Here is a 19264-nt window from a genome sequence, read left to right as displayed (position 1 = left end):
CGGGATTGGTTCCGGCTATTGTCACTCCGGGGTTGCCGGGTCATAACACATAGTAGGTGACTACAACTTGCAAGATAGGGTCTAAAACACACATATATTGGCGTCAACATAATAGGTTCAGATCTGAGATCATGGCACTCGGGCCCTAGTGACAAGCATTAAGCATAGCCAAGTAGTAGCAACATCAATCTTTAACATAGTGGATACTAGGGATCAATCCCCGTCAAGAACTAACTCGATTACATGATAGATCTCATCCAACTCATCACCGTCCAGCAAGCCTACGACGAGATTACTCACGAACGATGAAGAGCATCATGGAATTGTCGATGGAGAAAGGTTGATGATGACGATGGCGACGATTTCCTCTCTCTGGAGCCCAAAACGGACTCCAAATCTACCCTCTAGATGAAGAACAGGATGTGGCGGCGCCTCCGTATCGCAAAACGCGATAAAACCTTCTCTCTGATTTTTTTTCCAGGCGAAACGGAAGATATAGGACAGAGATTGGGGGCGGTGGTGCCACGTGGGCCCCACAAGCCTGCATGGCGCGGCCTAGGGGGTGGCCACGCTGTGTGGGCTTGTGGCCCACTGGTACACCCCCTCCAGTGGATCTTTGCGCGGGTATTTTTCTTTTATTCTAGAAAAAATCTCCGCAAATTTTCAGGACGATCCGAGAACTTGTATTTCTGCACAAAAACAACTCCATGGCAATTCTGCTGAAAATAGCATCAGTCCGGGTTAGTTCCATTCAAATCATGCAACTTAGAGTCCAAAACAAGGGCAAAAGAGTTCGGAAAAGTAGATACGACGGAGATGTATCAATAAATATCCCTTAGGTATTCTTCCGGAGTTCTGGTATTGATAATATTTCTTTCAAAATTTATGGGAGTACCTGAGATATAATGCTTGATACTTTGCACATTTACCACTCTTGGACAATTACCTTCCGTGTTGTTGATCTTGATAGCACCGGAACGATATACTTCCTCAACAATATAGGGACCTTCCCATTTAGAGAGAAGCTTGCCTGCAAAGAATCTTAAACGAGAATTATATAGCAAGACATAATCACCTACATTGAGCTCATGCTTTTATATCATCTTATTGTTGGAAATATGCCCTAGAGGCAATAATAAATTAGTTATTATTATATTTCCTTGTTCATATTAATCGTTCATTATCCAGGCTAGAATTGTATTGATTGGAAACTCAAATACATGTGTGGATACATAGACAACACACTGTCCCTAGTGAGCCTCTAGTTGACTAGTTCGGTGATCAAAGATGGTCATGGTTTCCTGGCCATAGGCAAGTGTTGTCACTTGATAACGGGATCACATCATTAGGAGAATCATGTGATGGACAACACCCAAACTAAGAATGTAGCATATTGATCGTGTCATCTTATTGATATTGTTTTCTGTGTGTCAAGTATTTGTTCCTATGACCATGAGATCATATAACTCACTGGCTCCGAAGGAATACCTTATGTGCATCAAACGTCGCAACATAACTGGGTGACTATAAAGGTGCTCTACAGGTATCTCCGAAGGTGTCCATTGAGTTAGTATGAATCAAGCTTGGGATTTTTCACTCCGTGTGACGGCGAGGAATCTCGGAGCCCACTCGGTAATACAACATCACACACAAGCCTTGCAAGCAATGAGAGTAAGTGTAAGTCACGGGATCTTGTATTACAGAACAAGTAAAGAGACTTGGCTGTAACGAGATTGAAATAGGTATGCGAATACCGACGATCAAATCTCGGGCAAGTAACATACCGCAGGACAAAGGGAATGACATACGGGATTATATGAATCCTTGACACTGAGGTTCAACCGATAAGATCTTCAGAGAATATGTAGGATCCAATATGGGCATCCAGGTCCCGCTATTGGATATTGACCGAGGAGTGTCTCGTGTCATGTCTACATAATTCTCGAACCCGCAGGGCCTGCACACTTAAGGTTTGGTGACGTTTCGGTATGGTTGAGTTATAGGTGTTGGTAACCGAAAGTTGTTCGGCGTCCTAGATGAGATCCAGGACGTCACGAGGAGCTGCGGAATGGTCCGGAGGTAAAGAATGATATATAGGAAGTCCTCTTTTGGTCACCGAAAAAGTTCCGGGCTCATCCCAAGGTGGAAAGAGTTTCCAAGTGGGAAGGTGGAATCCTACTCCAAGTAGGATTGGAGTAGGACTCCTCCACCTCCAATTTCGGCGAAACCTTGAGGGTTTGAGGCTGCCTTTTCCTCTCCCTTCCTCCTATATATACTAGATGTATTGAGGGTTTTGAGACACAACTTTGCCACGTGCTGCTCGACCCTATACCACGTAGTTTTTCCTCTAGATCGTGTTTCTGCGGAGCTTAGGCGAAGCCCTGCCGGAGTACATGATCACCACCACCGGCGCGTCGTCACGCTGCCGGAGAACTCTTCTACCTCTCCGCCCCCTCTTTCTGGATCTAGAAGGTGGAAATCGTCATGGAGCTGTACGTGTGGTGAACGCAGAGGTGCCGTCCATTCGGCACTAGATTGGAACGGATCGTGAGGCGGATCGCAAGACGGTTCGTGCGACGGATCGCGAGACGGTTCGTGGGATGGATCACGAGACGGTTCGTGGGACGGATCGCGGGACGGTTCATGGGACAGATCGCGGGACGGTTCATGGGACGGTTCGTGGGGCTGATCGAGAGATGTGAAGACGTTCCACTACATCAACCGTGTTTCTTAAACGCTTCCTGCTGTGCGATCTACAAGGGTACGTAGATCCAAATCTCCTGTCATAGATGGACATCACCATGATAGGTCTACGTGTGCGTAGGAATTTTTTTTGTTTCCCATGCAACGTTCCCCAACACTTATCATGCCAGCTCTTAACCTTTTCTTTGAACAACTTGGCATTTTCATATGCCTGAGTTCTCCATTCATCAAGCGAGCTAACGTCAAATAACCTCTTCTCACCAGCAAGTTTGAAATCAAAGTTGAGCTCTTTGATTGCCCAATAAGCCTTATGCTCTAGCTCAAGAGGTAAATGACATGCTTTACTATACACCATTTTGTACGGAGACATGCCCATGGGATTCTTATAGGCAGTTTTATAAGCCCACAGTGCATCATCGAGCTTCTTAGACCAATTCTTTCTAGACCTATTGACCGTCTTTTGCAGAATTAGTTTAATCTCTCTATTTCTTAACTCTACTTGACCACTGGACTGAGGGTGATAGGGAGACGCAATTCTATGGTTGACATCGTACTTAGCAATCGTTTTACGGAAAGCACCATGAATGAAATGTGAACCACCGTCGGTCATTAGATATCTAGGGACTCCAAATCTAGGGAAAATAACTTCTTTAAGAATCCTGATAGAGGTGTTGTGATCAACACTACTAGTGGGGATAGCTTCTACCCACTTAGTGACGTAATCAACAACAACTAGGATATGAGTATACCCGTTGGATTTTGGAAAAGGTCCCATATAATCAAAGCCCCAAACATCAAATAGTTCATAGATATTTCCTGACGTTTCCTGATATTACCTATTCTTTGACATTCGTCACAAGACAAGACAAACTTACGGGCATCCTTGAAGAGAGTGGGACAATAGAAACCTGATTGCAATACCTTGTGTGCAGTTCTATCTCCCGCATGGTGTCCTCCGTAGGCCTCGGAGTGACACTTCTGTAGGATCTATCCCTGATCATGTTCAGGTCCACAACGCCTAATAACACCATCTACTCCTTCCTTATAAAGGTGAGGATCATCCCAAAAGTAATATCTCAAGTCGAAGAAGAATTTCTTCTTTTGCTGGTATGTGAAACTAGGTGGTATATATTTGGCAACAATATAATTTGCATAATCAGCATACCACGGTGCACTACGTGAGGTATTGATGACATTCAATTTCTCATCAGGAAAGCTATCATCAATAGGTTGTGGGTCATCAAGAACGTTCTCCAACCTAGACAAGTTATCTGCTACGGGGTTATCAGCACCCTTCCTGTCGACAACGTGCAAATCAAATTCTTGTAGCAAGAGAACCCATCTAATAAGTCTAGGTTTAGCGTCTTTCTTCTCCATGAGGTACTTAATAGCAGCATGATCAGTGTGAATAGTAACTTTAGACTCAACTATGTAAGACCTAAACTTTTCACATGCAAACACGACTACTAAAAATTCCTTTTCCGTAGTGGCATAGTTTCTTTGGGCATTGTCTAGAGTTTTACTAGCATAGTGAATACCATTCAACTTCTTATCAACTCTTTGTCCTAGGAAAGCACCAACAGCATAATCACTAGCATCACACATGATTTCAAAAGGTAAGCTCCAATCTGGTGGTTGAACAATAGGTGCAGTTATCAAAGCCTTCTTAAGTATTTCGAAGGCTTCCTCACAATCATCATCAAAAACAAAAGGAATATCCTTTTGCAAGAGATTGGTAAGAGGCCTAGAAATCTTAGAGAAGTCTTTAATGAACCTTCTATAGAAACCAGCATGACCAAGAAAACTTCTTATACCTTTGATATCTGTGTGGTATGGCATTTTCTCGATTACATGAACCTTAGCCTTATCGACTTCAATACCTCTTTCACAAATCTTATGTCTTAAGACGATGCCTTCATTAACCATAAAGTGGCACTTCTCCCAATTCAAGACAAGATTGGTGTCTTTACATCTCAGCAAGACTCAATCAAGGTTGCTGAGGCAATCATCAAAAGAAGACCCGTAAATGGAGAAGTCATCCATGAAAACCTCAACAATCTTCTCACAAAAGTTAGAGAATAGAGCCATCATACATCTTTGAAAGGTGGCTGGTGCATTACATAAGCCAAAAGGCATACGTCTATAAGCAAAGCTACCGAAAGGGTAGGTGAAAGTGGTTTTCTCGTGATCAGCTTGTGCAACTGGTATTTGGGAGAAACCAGAATAACCGTCTAGAAAGCAGAAGTGTTTGTGTTTAGACAGTCTTTCTAGCATTTGGTCGATAAAATGCAAAGGGTAATGATCTTTCCTAGTGGCTTTATTCAATTTCCTAAAATCGATCACCATCCTATAGCCAGTAATAATCGTCTGTGGGATCAATCCATCCTTATCATTAGGGACAATGGTAATGCCTCCCTTCTTAGGGACGCAATGTACCGGACTCACCCAATCACTATGAGAAACATGATAGATAATACCTGCTTCCAGGAGCTTTAGTATTTCTTTTCTTACTACCTCTTTCATCTTAGGATTTAATTCCTGTTGATAATCAGCAACTGGTTTGGAATCAGGATCAGTTTTAATCTTGTGCTGGCATAGAGTGGGACTAATGCCCTTAAGATCATCAAGAGTATATCCAATAGCAGCACGGTGCTTCCTCAGAGTTTTTAGTAACTTCTTTTCTTCATCCTCTGAGATGCTAGCACTAATAATAACAGGATATATCTCTTTTTCATCAAGATAAGCATACTTAAGAGTATCAGGCAACTGTTTAAGCTCGAACACAGGATCACCCTCTGGTGGGGGTGGATCCCCAAGCAGTTCAACAGGCAAGTTATTCTTAAGGATAGGATATTGGTCTAAGATAACTCTATCTATCTCATCCCTTAGATCCATATGCATATCATTTTCATGCTCAAGCAAGTATTGCCCTAAGGGATCAGTAGGAGGCACGGCAATAGAAGCTAGGGCAATAATTTCATCCTTACTAGGCAACTCTTTTTCATGAGGTTGTCTACCAAACTTGGAGAAATTGAACTCATCCGACACACCTTCAAAGCCAACAGTGACAGTTTGCTTCTCACAGTCAATATGAGCATTAAAGTATTGAGAAAAGGTCTGCCAAATATGATGGGAGAAAAGCTATCTTGGGTGGTAGCAAGAACGAGGAAATCAGGAGGATACTTTGTTTTACCACACAAGACTTCAACATCCCTAACAATTCCCACAGGGCAGATAGTGTCTCTATTGGCAAGCTGAATAGTGACATCAATAGGCTCTATCTCAACAGGTGCAATCTCGTCTTTAATTTCATCATATAGGGATTGAGGTATTGCACTAACACTAGCACCCACATCACATAAACCATGATAACAATGACCTCCTATCTTAACAGAAACAATAGGTGTGCCAACAACATGCCTATGTTTGTCTCTAGTGTGTGGTTTAGCAATTCTAGCAGCATCTTTACAGAAGTGAATGTCATGGACATCAACATTGTCGGACAGGAGATCTTTGATAATAGCAATTCTAGGTTCAACTTTAATTTTCTCAGGGGGTGTAGGTGTTCTAATGTAGCCTCTACATATGGCAGTTGAAGATTTAGAATGATCATTTATCCTAACAGGGAAAGATGGTTTCTCAATGTAAGCACTGGGAACAATAGGATCATTATAGGCAATGACTTTCTCTTCAACTGGATTGGGTTTAACTACATTGACTTCTAAGGAAGGATGATATTTAAACCACTTCTCTTTGGGGATATCAATATGAGAAGAAATGATTCACACAATGAAGCTACTATCTCAGAGTCACGTCCATACTTAGCGTTAAAATCATGAAAAGTATTTGTTTCAACAAAGGATTTAACGCAATCAAACCTGAAATTCATACCAGACTCCTTACCTTCATCAAGCTCCCAATCTTCGGAGTTGCATTTAATTCTGGCCAATAAATTCCATCTGAAGTCAATATCTCTCTTCATAAAAGAACCGGTACAAGAAGTGTCAAGCATGGTGCGGTCATCATGAGAAAGCCAAGCATAGAAGTTCTGAATGATAATTTCTCTTGAGAGCTCATGGTTGGGGCATGAATATAACATTGATTTAAGCCTCCCCCAATCTTGAGCGATGCTTTCTCTTTCATGAGGCCAAAAATTGTAAATATAATTCCGATCACGATGTACTAAATGCATAGGATAAAACTTTTGATGAAATTCTAATTTCAACCGATTGTAGTTCCATGATCCAGTATCATCACATAGCCTATACCATGTCAATGCCTTATCCCTCAAAGATAAGGGAAAGACCTTCTTCTTGGCATCATCCTCGGGCAAACCTGCAAGCTTAAATAAACCACAAACTTCATCTACATAGATTAGATGCAAGTCTCGATGTGATGTTCCATCTCATGTAGAAGGATTAGCCAGCAGTTTCTCAAGCATACTCGAAGAAAATTCAAAGAAAATATTTTCAGTAGGTGCAGCAGGTTGAGGAGAAACTCTTTGTGCTTCCGTTCGAGGTGAAGATACCCCGAACAAGCCCCTCAAAGGATTAATTTCCATAGTGACAAGTGACAATAAATTTCAGCACACTAGATGAATGTTTCCTTACCAAGTTCCACTTACCAAAGGCGCTTCACTCCCCGGCAACGGTGCCAGAAAAGAGTCTTGATGACCCACAAGTATAGGGGATCTATTGTAGTCCTTTCAATAAGTAAGAGTGTCAAACCCAACGAGGAGCAGAAGGATCTGACAAGTGGTTTTCAGCAAGGTAAAATCTGCAAGCACTGAAATTATCGGTAACAAGTAGTTATGTGGCAAGATGATTCATAGTAAGTTGCAAGTAACAAAAGTAGCGACGGTGCAGCAAAGTGGCCCAATCCGTTTTGTAGCATGGGACAAGCCTGGACAAAGTCTTATAGGAGGTAAAACGCTCCCGAAGACACACGGGAATTTCTGTCATGCTACTTTTCATCATGTTCATATGATTCACGTTCGTTACTTTGATAGTTTGATATGTGGGTGGACCGGCGCTTGGGTACTGCCCTTACTTGGACAAGTATCCCACTTATGATTAACCCCTCTCACAAGCATCCACAACTACGATAGAAGAATTAATACAAAGTCTAACCATAGCATTAAACTAGTGGATCCAAATCAGCCCCTTACGAAGCAACGCATAAACTAGGGTTTAAGCTTCTGTCACTCTAGCAACCCATCATCTACTTACTACTTCCCAATGCCTTCCTCTAGGCCCAAATAATGGTGAAGTGTTATGTAGTCAACGTTCACATAACACCACTAGAGGAAAAACAACATACAACACATCAAAATATCGAACAAATACCAAATTCTCATGACTACTATTAGCATCACTTATCCCATGTCCTGAGGAACAAAAGGAACTACTCACAAAGCATAATCATATTCATGACCAGAGAGGTAATGAGTAGCATCAAGGATCTGAACATAAACTCTTCCACCAAGTAATCCAACTAGCATCAACTACAAAGAGTAATTAACACTACTAGCAAGCTTACAAGTACCAATCGGAGTCGCGAGACGGAGATTGATTACAAGTGATGAACTAGTGTTTGGAGATGAGATGGTGCTGATGAAGATGTTGATGGTGACGATTTCCCCCTCCGGGAGGGAAGTTGCCCCGGCAGGATCGTCCTGCCGGAGCTCTATATTGGTTCTGCTCAAGTTCTGCCTCGTGGCTGCAGCGAATCCTTCGAAAAGCCTCCTCTTGATTTTTTCCAGACCGAAACCCTGCTTGTAGCAAAAGGAGGGAGGCCAGTGGGCCAGCAGGGAGACCACAAGCCCCTTAGGCGCGGCCAGGGGGGTGGCAATCATCATTATTAGAGCATTGTCCTAGTGAGGAAAGGATGAAGGGGACTATGATTCCCCCACAAGTTGAGAGGAGATTCTGGACGAAAAAGGAAAAATGGGGTGGCCAAATGAGCCCACAAAAAAAAAATGGGGGAGGTGAAAAATCACATAATGAAAAAAAACAAATAAATTACAGAAAAATAGAGAAGGGACTTTGCTCCTATCCTTTGCCACACTCGTCCGTCAAAGTGGCACCATGTTCTTCATACAGAGATCCTCTTGTTTTTTCACTTCCATATGCACACGGGATCTGCATGTCCCCAAACCGCTTCGGCCCGCAAAGCCGTTTTTGGTGAACCGTAAACGACTTTTATGGGTCGGCGTTTTCTGGGGTCTGCTAAAATGCTCTTAGATCACTACAATCCAAATTAAGTTCAACATCATTTAAATCTTCGTGCAACAAATTCAAATTCATTGGACTTGAATTAAATATAAATTCATTTCATTCTGAATTTTTGTTCAGGAAAATTCAAACTTAGTTCATGAAATTTCAAATTAGTTATTTAAACTTGAATTCAAACTTAGTTCATGTAAATTCAAATTAGTTCACTTGAATTCGAAATAAGTTCACTATGTTTTTGTGACGTCCCGGTAGTTAAAACTACAGTAATCACACGCTAATGGTGCCATGTCATCAAGATTGACGAAGCCAAAATGCCATTGATAAAAAAATCAAAGGCAAGTTAAAAATTGCAAGTTAAAAATTCAATATTCAAATAAAAGGTGAAATGAGAAATTCACAAACCTGGAAACTAAAATCATGGTTTCGTTACAAATATTCCTTATGTATTTGTAAAATATAAAGAAAATTTTGTTATAAAACCCCTTCCTTTGATACTGATGCATAACTTAGCATAGTTCTGAAGTCAATCTTGTGAGTCTTTTGGATGAATACTCACCATTGCTTTGCTCCCCCTTTCCCCTTGATTAGATTGCTGCGACCAGATGATGGAACCCAGGAGATGGCGTATCCCGCCGATGACGACTGCTACCCCGACGGTGCGTGCTACCTGGAGCACGCTGAAGACCAGGATTAGTCTAGGAGGTTTCCAGACAGGAGGCCTCACCTCGTTCAATCATTGTATCTTTTGTGCTATCCTTCTCTAAGGCATTATCATGTTTCTTGTCTGTACTCAGATTTTTGTTGCTTCCGCTGACTCGTGTGTTTATCGAGCTTATGTATTCTAGCCCTCGAGGCCCCCGGCTTGTAATATGAAGCTTGTATGTTTTTATTTGTATCTAGAGTTCTTTTGTGGTATCTTCTCGTGAGCCCTTGAGTTTGGTCGTACTCATTTGCGTGTATGATTAGCGTACAATCAAATCGAGAGTGTCACAAGTTCGTATCAGAGCCGACTGCATGTAGCCCCCTTTCCAACTCCTTGGCCAAAGTTGAGTCTAGTACTTGAAAAACTTTACTAAGATTGTTGTGTGGCTTACACAACCACATCACAATCGGGTGGTATTAGGATTTTTAAATCCTTTTCTATACTCTAGGTTCTGATCTCTCTTCTCTTTCGTGTTAAATATTTTACCTACTCTAGGTTCTCGTAACTAATTCCTCATGGAGATCCTCTCAGTCCAGTTGATGACTCGATTCATCAGAAGACTCCGAAGATACTCTCTGATGTTCTCTCGAGAACTTGTGCTCATCGCTTTTGCGATTTCCCTTCCTCCATCAACCCCTATGGATGACTACATACTAATGTCGTTCATATTTTATTTCCAGTTGCTCTTGATGTTACAAGGTGCATCAAATTATCTTATCGAGGGTACGTTTGTCCTCTGATGTCATTGGTTTCTGAAAACCATTCGAATTGCTATTTTGATTTTCCGAAATCCTCTGTAGCCTTCTACCCTTGACCTTTCTAGACTGCTTGCATTATGGTGAATCCCATATGTCTAGCAATATTCATTAAATTCTTTGTGGTTGCCATTTAATCTTATTGATTTAACTTGTGTGTGAATTCACACAATAATCAGTTGCTCCTCATAAGTTATCTTTTCGGCTCAGACGTCCTTCCAGACATGAGGTGGTTCTCGACAAATCAACCTTGGTTGATTACCCATCTAAATCCATTCAACTTACTTGTATTTGATCAGAGCATCTGCTTCTCAAACACTAACTTGGAAATCCTAATTCCTTTGGTAATTAAGTATCGATATTTTTCAGGTGTTATATAATCTGATGCCTTGCATTCCATCTTCCTTTGATTGAGTATCGATACTCACATAAGGTCCTTTGTGGGTTGCGAGACCCATTATTGGGTTATTATCCGATGACATCCTTTACATTCAAAAATTCTTGTGATATTCTTCCCATGATACATGATGCCATTGGCAAACTGTATCTTCTTCCTCTGATAAGTTGTATCCTATGCTTTTGTGAGTCATGATCTTCAAGCATGTGTAAATTATTCTTGAAGTTGTGGTATATGTTCCTAAGATGCCCCGATGGGTTGAACCTATGCCTTCCTAAATCTGTGTGATCCCAAGAGTTTTCACGAGACTTACTCTTCTGGTGTTTTACGAGATAATCTTTAGAAGCTACAACCTAATCAAAGGCGAGAAGTAAATGGCACGTGATTTATTGATGAAGTGGGAGTCGATCATGAACTTCATTTTCATGCCCATGGAAATGACATTAATTCTATCATAGAAGCTTCTTCTATCAAAGAAAATTCCCTCGGTTTAATTTGATATGGTATTTGTGATCTTGTCCTTTGCAATCGTGATGTCATACCTTGATTTCATTCTCAAACGAGTTAAAGTGCTTGTCTTCCATAGATCAATACACTCGTGGAACCTGTCGTGTGATCTACCTTCGAGTATTATTCCTCGTATCTCGAGAATATCACGGAGTTATATAAACTTCTTATGATCTCCTCAACAACTATGATATTTTACTGATTCCAATTTTCCTCGTGTCTTGAGTTGTTCGACAATCAAAGACACCAGAAACTAAATCGAGTACACATTGCAATTCAACAACTCTTAGTAATCTTCTTTGCTTACAAGTTTTTACTCGGTCATGTTTTTCCAAGCTCTTAGGATACATCATCATCGTTATACTCAAGCTTGATCATGCTATCTATGTCCTTTATCCCTCGAACACAAATCCAACAATGTACTAAGCTTATATCAAATTGTCAATGTCATGTTGGTTGTCTTGAAAGACAATTTTGATTCGGAGCTAGCAATCTTATATATGGTTCCGACAACCTTTCGCTTCTTACTTCCATTGCTTGATGTCGTCGCTGAACGATTACATCTTCATGAAACTTCTCGAGAAATATGTCGTTATCATCATCAACATTCTCAGCTCTTCGAAGATATCAATCGAATTCTTGGTGAGAAATACCCTCTTTGCCCCTCAATGATTTGTGAGATCATCGACAACATTTTTGCCTTCCTAATAATACAAACATGTTCATGTCTTGTGTTGCCCCTTTAATTCCTTCCTATCCATCTTATGTTATGTTCTTCCTTGGAGTACTTCCATCCTTTATGTCAAGAATGTTGTGAGAATTGTTGCACCTCTTAAGAATTCCTGGTATAGTGATACTTCTCGCCATCACCATTCATATCCTTGTCCCGTGTTGTTTCCAACCGGAATACCGACAAGTGAAATCTGATGTATGATTCCAATACTTCTCGCAACCCTGTTGCCTTGAAGTTAATGACTAATAGTTTCATTCATGGTATTTTGGTTGTTGACTCACGATTCTAGCATTGGTCGTGCTACTCAGTCTGTATTTCTGAGTGCACCCTACAATCAATGTTTAATTATTGATGTTTCCTCGAGCATACGTTACTATTTCATTTTATCTGACAAATGGTATCTCCTTGTCCATAGTTTGTTGAAATGATCTAATATTATGCACAACGGTGCATATTGTAATGGCAAACAATGTTTCCTAAGGTAGCTTTCATTTTCTTCGGACGAAAAATTCATTTTCCACTTTCCAACTGCTCGAAATGATTTTTTTTTGTGAAGGACCTACCATATATTTGTTGCAAAATTGGAACAAGTATTTTTTATAAAATACTAGGACATATTTAATGTAGAATTGACCAAATGGTTGGATGTGAAAAGATTTTATCCACCTCTCATGAAAAATACAAATTTCTACCAATTTAGCTCGAAGCGGGTCAAATTTGAACTGCACCTCCATTATAGTTTGCTCTTTATTTTCCCAAAAATAGTTTTTAGGTACAAAAGTATCTATTTCATCACAGAAACAACAAATTTTTTCCAAGATTCAACCACTAGCTAGGAAAGGTCATACCCTTTGTTTTCACCGCATTTTGTAACGGGCATTAATTTAAAAAAAATCAAAAAATGGAATACATTCACATTGTGCCATTATATGTGACCAAGCTAGAGGAAAATTAATAAGCTTGTAATACAACAATTATTTAAAAAAGTGTTCTAGGAAATGAGCTATCATGTGTGATGATTCGTGGCTTTCAAGGCAAATGATCAATCTTATGGGAACATTCATGGCATAGTTTGTTGAAATGATCTAATATTATGCACAAGGGTGCATACTGTAATGGAAAACAATGTTTCCTAAGGATCTTATGGGCACATTCATGGCATAGTTTGTTGAAATGATCTAATATTATGCACAAGGGTGCATATTGTAATGGGAAACAATGTTTCCTACGGTACTTTTCATTTTCTTTGGACGAAAAATTCATTTCCCATTTTTCGAATACCCAAAATGAGTTTTTTTTGTGAAGGACCTACCATATATTTGTTGCAAAATTGAACCAAATCATTTTTCCAAAATACCAGGCCATACTTAGGGTACAATTGCCCAAATGGTTGGGTGTTAAAAGCGTTTATCCACCTCTCATGAAAAAGACAAATTTTCGTTGATTCAGTTGGAAGCGGGTCAAATTTGAATTGCAACTCCATTATAATTTCTCTTTACTTTTCCCAAAAATCTTTTATAGGCACATAAGTACCTATTTATCATAAATACATGGTGTGGTGGCGAGACGTCGAGATTTTTATGGTGGGCGAGGGCCCCAACTCAAGAGTGCGTAAACTGGCATGCCAACCGTGTGGTCATTGCCTCATTATGGCGTTGCCACACGTTCGGCATGGACTAGGCATGACTAGTGTGTTGAACACTCTCTCGGTAGGTGTTAGGAAGAAGATACAATAGAAGAATCACACGAGTAGAAAGAAGTAAGCTCAAACATGAATTAGCAGCGAAGTGATTGATTAGCGGTGGGGGAAATGCACATGGACAATGGGCCTAAATTTTGGCTGAGGATAATCGCCTATTTAGGAGAATCTCTTGGAATTTTTTTAGCTCGAATGGATGATCCTAGGAGACGCTTCCTTTATAAAGTACCATAGCATGCAGAAATATGGATGTTGAAGCCGGGATCAAATGAATGAATGAATTCAGCTAAAATTTGGTGGATGATGTTCATTTGGGCATATGAACGCACTTTAAAAAATTTATACCATTTGGACATGCCAAAATGACACTTCCTTAACAATGTGCCAATCTAGACAGAAAATTGTAATTGAAATTCGGCTCACCTAAATGATGGGATGGAGCTGAAATTTGGAGGAGGAGGATAACTTGGGAACCTTAAGGCAGTGTAAAAAGTTCAAAAATTTTGGATAAGTAAAAATTGTACTTCCTTCACAATGCTCTCCACTGAACAAAAACATTGGGAAAAATATTGAGGGAAACTAGCTAAATTAAATGAGCTAAAATTTGGTAGAGGGAGGTTATATGGTCAGTTTCATTCCATGGTAAATTTTCATCAACTATAAAGCAATATAAAATGTAGTTCCTTCACAAACTGAAAATATTGCCACAAACAAAGATTGCATGATGAGCTCACATGGATTGTTATATGGGGCTCAAATTTTGTGGAAAGCTATGGTTTGGGCAGATAGAAGATGTGGCAAAAATTCAACTCATTAGGATAATTCTAGCTAGTACTTCCCTCACAAAGTTGTTAGCTGAACACAAACTTTGGAAATTTGCTGAGAAAGATTTACTAGGAAAATGGAGACGGAATTTTTCATGAGGTAATTATTTGGATAGGCAAGAGTGATCAAATTTTTTGAGGGCAATCAAAAAAATAGAAATAACACTTCCTTCCCAAACTGCTATTCTCAACAGAATAGGAAAATGAATATTGCTGAATTATTTTCGAACTATGGAACGAAGGGTTTTCACATATTTGAGGAATATAGGATCCAAAGGATTTATGGGAACTTTTGGAGAATTTTTGGAATGACATAATAGTAGGTTGCTTCAGAAACTAGGGCAAAAATTGACACATCGGCAAAAGTGATGATGTGGCGCCTAGTCATACCTATGACCATCTATATTGGTCGTAATTAGTTAGAAATTAGGGAGTAGATGAGGGCTATCTGGTTTACAACCATTTCCTGTAAGGAAATTACGATCTTTTTTACCAAATTGGTCGTTATCGTTTGTCGTTGGAGCCTCCCGAACACCTTACGACCAATTGATCTAGAATAGTCATAGATTTACGACCATTTCTCCTAGGGTCACTGCTAGAAGGTCACTAGTTGGCATATTTCTTGTACTGATGCATAGATGGTGAGAAGGATCGCGCCAATGTGGTGGTTGAGAATATTACCAAGAAACTAGTCCATGACATGCACTATCAGGAGGGCGTTTGGTTAGTGGTGAAGTATCACGCGGACTAGCTCAACCAGAAGATTCCCGAAGAGGATGCTCGAGGGAAGCATGTTACACGGGACCAGTACTTCAAGGCAAGTGACGATGGATCCTTGTTATTCCCTACATTATTGCAAATTACATTCCTTACTAAGATGCATTTGTTTACTTATTACAGGTGATTTCTCAGTGGTGCGCAGACAAACGTCCATGCTAGGAGAAGGTCATCGCACGGTGGACAGATCCAGGGTGACGGGATGAGCACAAGGCAATAGGGGAACAACATAAGTTGATAGGTTGTCTAGGACATCGTCAAGGAAACCTCACCATCCCAGGTGTCATATCCAAATATGTAGGCAGCAACATATTTTTCTTTTCATCATGTTCTCTTTCATTTGTGAGCATTTCCTTGATTGTATTAGTTTAGTATTGTGAGCATTTCCTTGATTGTTTGGATCGCTTTCTTTTGCAGAAAGAAGACACTAACGATGATATATATTACTTCGAGGCGTGGACCAAGAAACATACCAAAGACGACAAGGAGAAGGACCCTCTCCTCCCGGAGAAGGACTAGATCAAACTCTCAAGCCCGATTAGATGGGGAGAACTACACCAAAAATTTGAAGGAGACGTACGTGCAAGAGACTGATCCTAAAGTGGTGCCATTTGACCCTATTGTGGCCATTGCCTTAACAGACGGTAGACCGAAGTACCGGATGGCGGTTCACCTTGACTCTGTCATAACCTCCTCGCTTCCGAGAGTCAACGCACTCCATGCTATGACTACTAGCTCTACTCCTAGCATAGAGTGTCACATACCACATACCGTGGCCATTATTGAGGAAATTTAGGTCAGTGCTTCTTCATTGATCCTTCATGGTCCTGCATGTTTGCTTTTCAACAAGAATGACATTTGCATTGCCATATTGTAGACTCGACTGAAGGACACTGAGAAAGAATGAGATGAACACCGGGCAAAGATGAAGGCACAAGATGATCTAGTGAAGTCTTTACAACATATGGTGGTCAATCTTTATTCTATGCAAGGCAAACCAGTGCCAGAGATGCCACCAACGCTAGAGTGGAACGTTGTGAGTTTCGTTCGAACTATTTCTATCACCAGTTTTCGCATTGCCATATGCATTTATCTTATTGGGTCAATTCATCACATCTCAATCCATCACAAGGGTCGAACAATGTTCTGGTAGTTTCACCTCAAGTTGGTGGAGTTGTGGAAGCAAACGGGATGAAGCCGTCTGATGTTAATGTTACCACTTCGATCTCCAAATCCATGTAAACTTCATGTTATGTTTTGTTTGAAACAGTCCCTTATATGTGCTTTAGAACTATTTCATCTTGTGTGATCTTGAGACTTGTAAACTTGTGGTAGTCGAGTGTGCTTGACAACTATTTCACGTTTTATGCACTATTTCTTTTATGTGGGTTGTTCTTGAGAATCATTTCTTTTTTGTTCAATGATGCCTATATGTGAGATGTTCTATGTGTGATGCACTATATGTTGTTGTTGTGTATGTTTTCCTACAGAAAAAAAACAAAAACACAAAAATACATTGCCGAGAGAGGATCTCGGTAAGCATGTGAAACTGGACAAAGATACAATCTTTACCAAGAGGCCTCTCGCAAACCAATACCAACCAGCAGCATTGTCCGACATCTTTACAAAGGGAAAATCATGGCAAACATGGCGCTCGGCATATAGTGCAGACCCACCTGTCAGGCATCTGACATGTGGCGCTATCCGATTGGGTACCTTTGCCGAGGCCACCTCTCGGCTAACACGGCACTCGGGGTATCCTGCAGACCCACCTGTCAGGCGCCCGACCTGTGACGCTTTCCGATTGTCTACCTTTGCCGAGGGCTACTCTCGGCACACACGGCACTCGGTGTACTCTGTGGACCCACATGTCAGGCTGCCAACATGTGTCACTTTCCTACTGCTATCTTTGCCGAGAGTCACTCGCAGCCTATGTTTCTGGACCCACATGTCAGGTTGTTTCCATGTGGCAACGACCGACCCCGTCGATCGTCCAATCGGTACTATATGTTGCCGAGGGCCGTGTACTTCTCTCGGAAAACTCTTTGCCGAGTGTCCATGTCCTGGCTCCCGGCAAATTTTTGTTTGCCTCAGAGGTGTACGTCGGGTGCCATTTGTTGGGGAACGCCGCATGGGAAACAAAAATTTTCCTACGCGCACGAAGACCTATCATGGTGATGTCCATCTACGAGAGGGGATGAGTGATCTACGTACCCTTGTAGATCGCACAGCAGAAGCGTTAGAGAACGCGGTTGATGTAGTGGAACGTCCTCACGTCCCTCGATCCGCCCCGCGAACAATCCCGCGATCAGTCCCACGATCTAGTACCGAACGGACGGCACCTCCGCGTTCAGCACACGTACAGCTCGACGATGATCTCGGCCTTCTTGATCCAGCAAGAGAGACAGAGAGGTAGAAGAGTTCTCCGGCAGCATGACGGCGCTCCGGAGGTTGGTGATGATCTTGTCTCAGCAGGGCTCCGCCCGAGCTCCGCAGAAACACGATCTAGAGGAAAAACTATGGAGGTATGTGGTCGGGCAGCCGTGAGAAAGTCGTCTCAAATCTGCCCTAAAAGCCCCATATATATAGGAGGAGGGAGGGGGACCTTGCCTTGGGGTCCAAGAGACTCCCAAGGGGCGGCCGAGCCAAGGGGGGGAGGACTCCCCCCCCCAAACCGAGTAGGACTTGGTTTGGTGGGAGGAGTCCCCCTCCCTTCCCACTTCTTCCCTCTTTTTTTTTTCTTTTCCTTTGATTTTCTTATCTTGGCGCATAGGCTCCCTTGGGGCTGTCCCACCAGCCCACTAAGGGCTGGTGTGTCCCCCAAAATCCTATGGGCTTCCCCGGAGTGGGTTGCCCCCCTCCGGTGAACTCCCGGAACCCATTCGTCATTCCCGGTACATTCCCGGTAACTCCAAAAACCATCCAGTAATCAAATGAGGTCATCCTATATATCAATCTTCGTTTTCGGACCATTCCGAAAACCCTCGTGACGTCCGTGATCTCATCCGGGACTCCGAACAACATTCGGTAACCAACCATATAACTCAAATACGCATAAAACAACGTCGAACCTTAAGTGTGCAGACCCTGCGGGTTCGAGAACTATGTAGACATGACCCGAGAGACTCCTCGGTCAATATCCAATAGCGGGACCTGGATGCCCATATTGGATCCTACATATTCTACGAAGATCTTATCGTTTGAACCTCAGTGCCAAGGATTCGTATAATCCCGTATGTCATTCCCTTTGTCCTTCGGTATGTTACTTGCCCGAGATTCGATCGTCAGTATCCGCATACCTATTTCAATCTCGTTTACCGGCAAGTCTCTTTACTCGTTCCGTAATACAAGATCCCGCAACTTACACTAAGTTACATTGCTTGCAAGGCTTGTGTGTGATGTTGTATTACCGAGTGGGCCCCGAGATACCTCTCCGTCACACGGAGTGACAAATCCCAGTCTTGATCCATACTAACTCAACTAACACCTTCGGAGATACCTGTAGAGCATCTTTATAGTCACCCAGTTACGTTGCGACGTTTGATACACACAAAGCATTCCTCCGGTGTCAGTGAGTTATATGATCTCATGGTCATAGGAATAAATACTTGACACACAGAAAACAGTAGCAACAAAATGACACGATCAACATGCTACGTCTATTAGTTTGGGTCTAGTCCATCACGTGATTCTCCCAATGACGTGATCCAGTTATCAAGCAACAACACCTTGTTCATAATCAGAAGACACTGACTATCATCGATCAACTGGCTAGCCAACTAGAGGCATGCTAGGGATGGTGTTTTGTCTATGTATCCACACATGTAAATGAGTCTTCATTCAATACAATTATAGCATGGATAATAAACTATTATCTTGATACAGGAATTATAATAATAACTATACATTTATTATTGCCTCTAGGGCATAATT

This window comes from Hordeum vulgare, chromosome 4H (genome assembly GCF_904849725.1).
Source record: "Hordeum vulgare subsp. vulgare chromosome 4H, MorexV3_pseudomolecules_assembly, whole genome shotgun sequence".
NCBI classification, from domain to species: Eukaryota; Viridiplantae; Streptophyta; class Magnoliopsida; order Poales; family Poaceae; genus Hordeum; species Hordeum vulgare.
The sequence above is the reverse complement of the archived record's forward strand: the minus strand, read 5'-3'. Positions refer to the sequence as shown.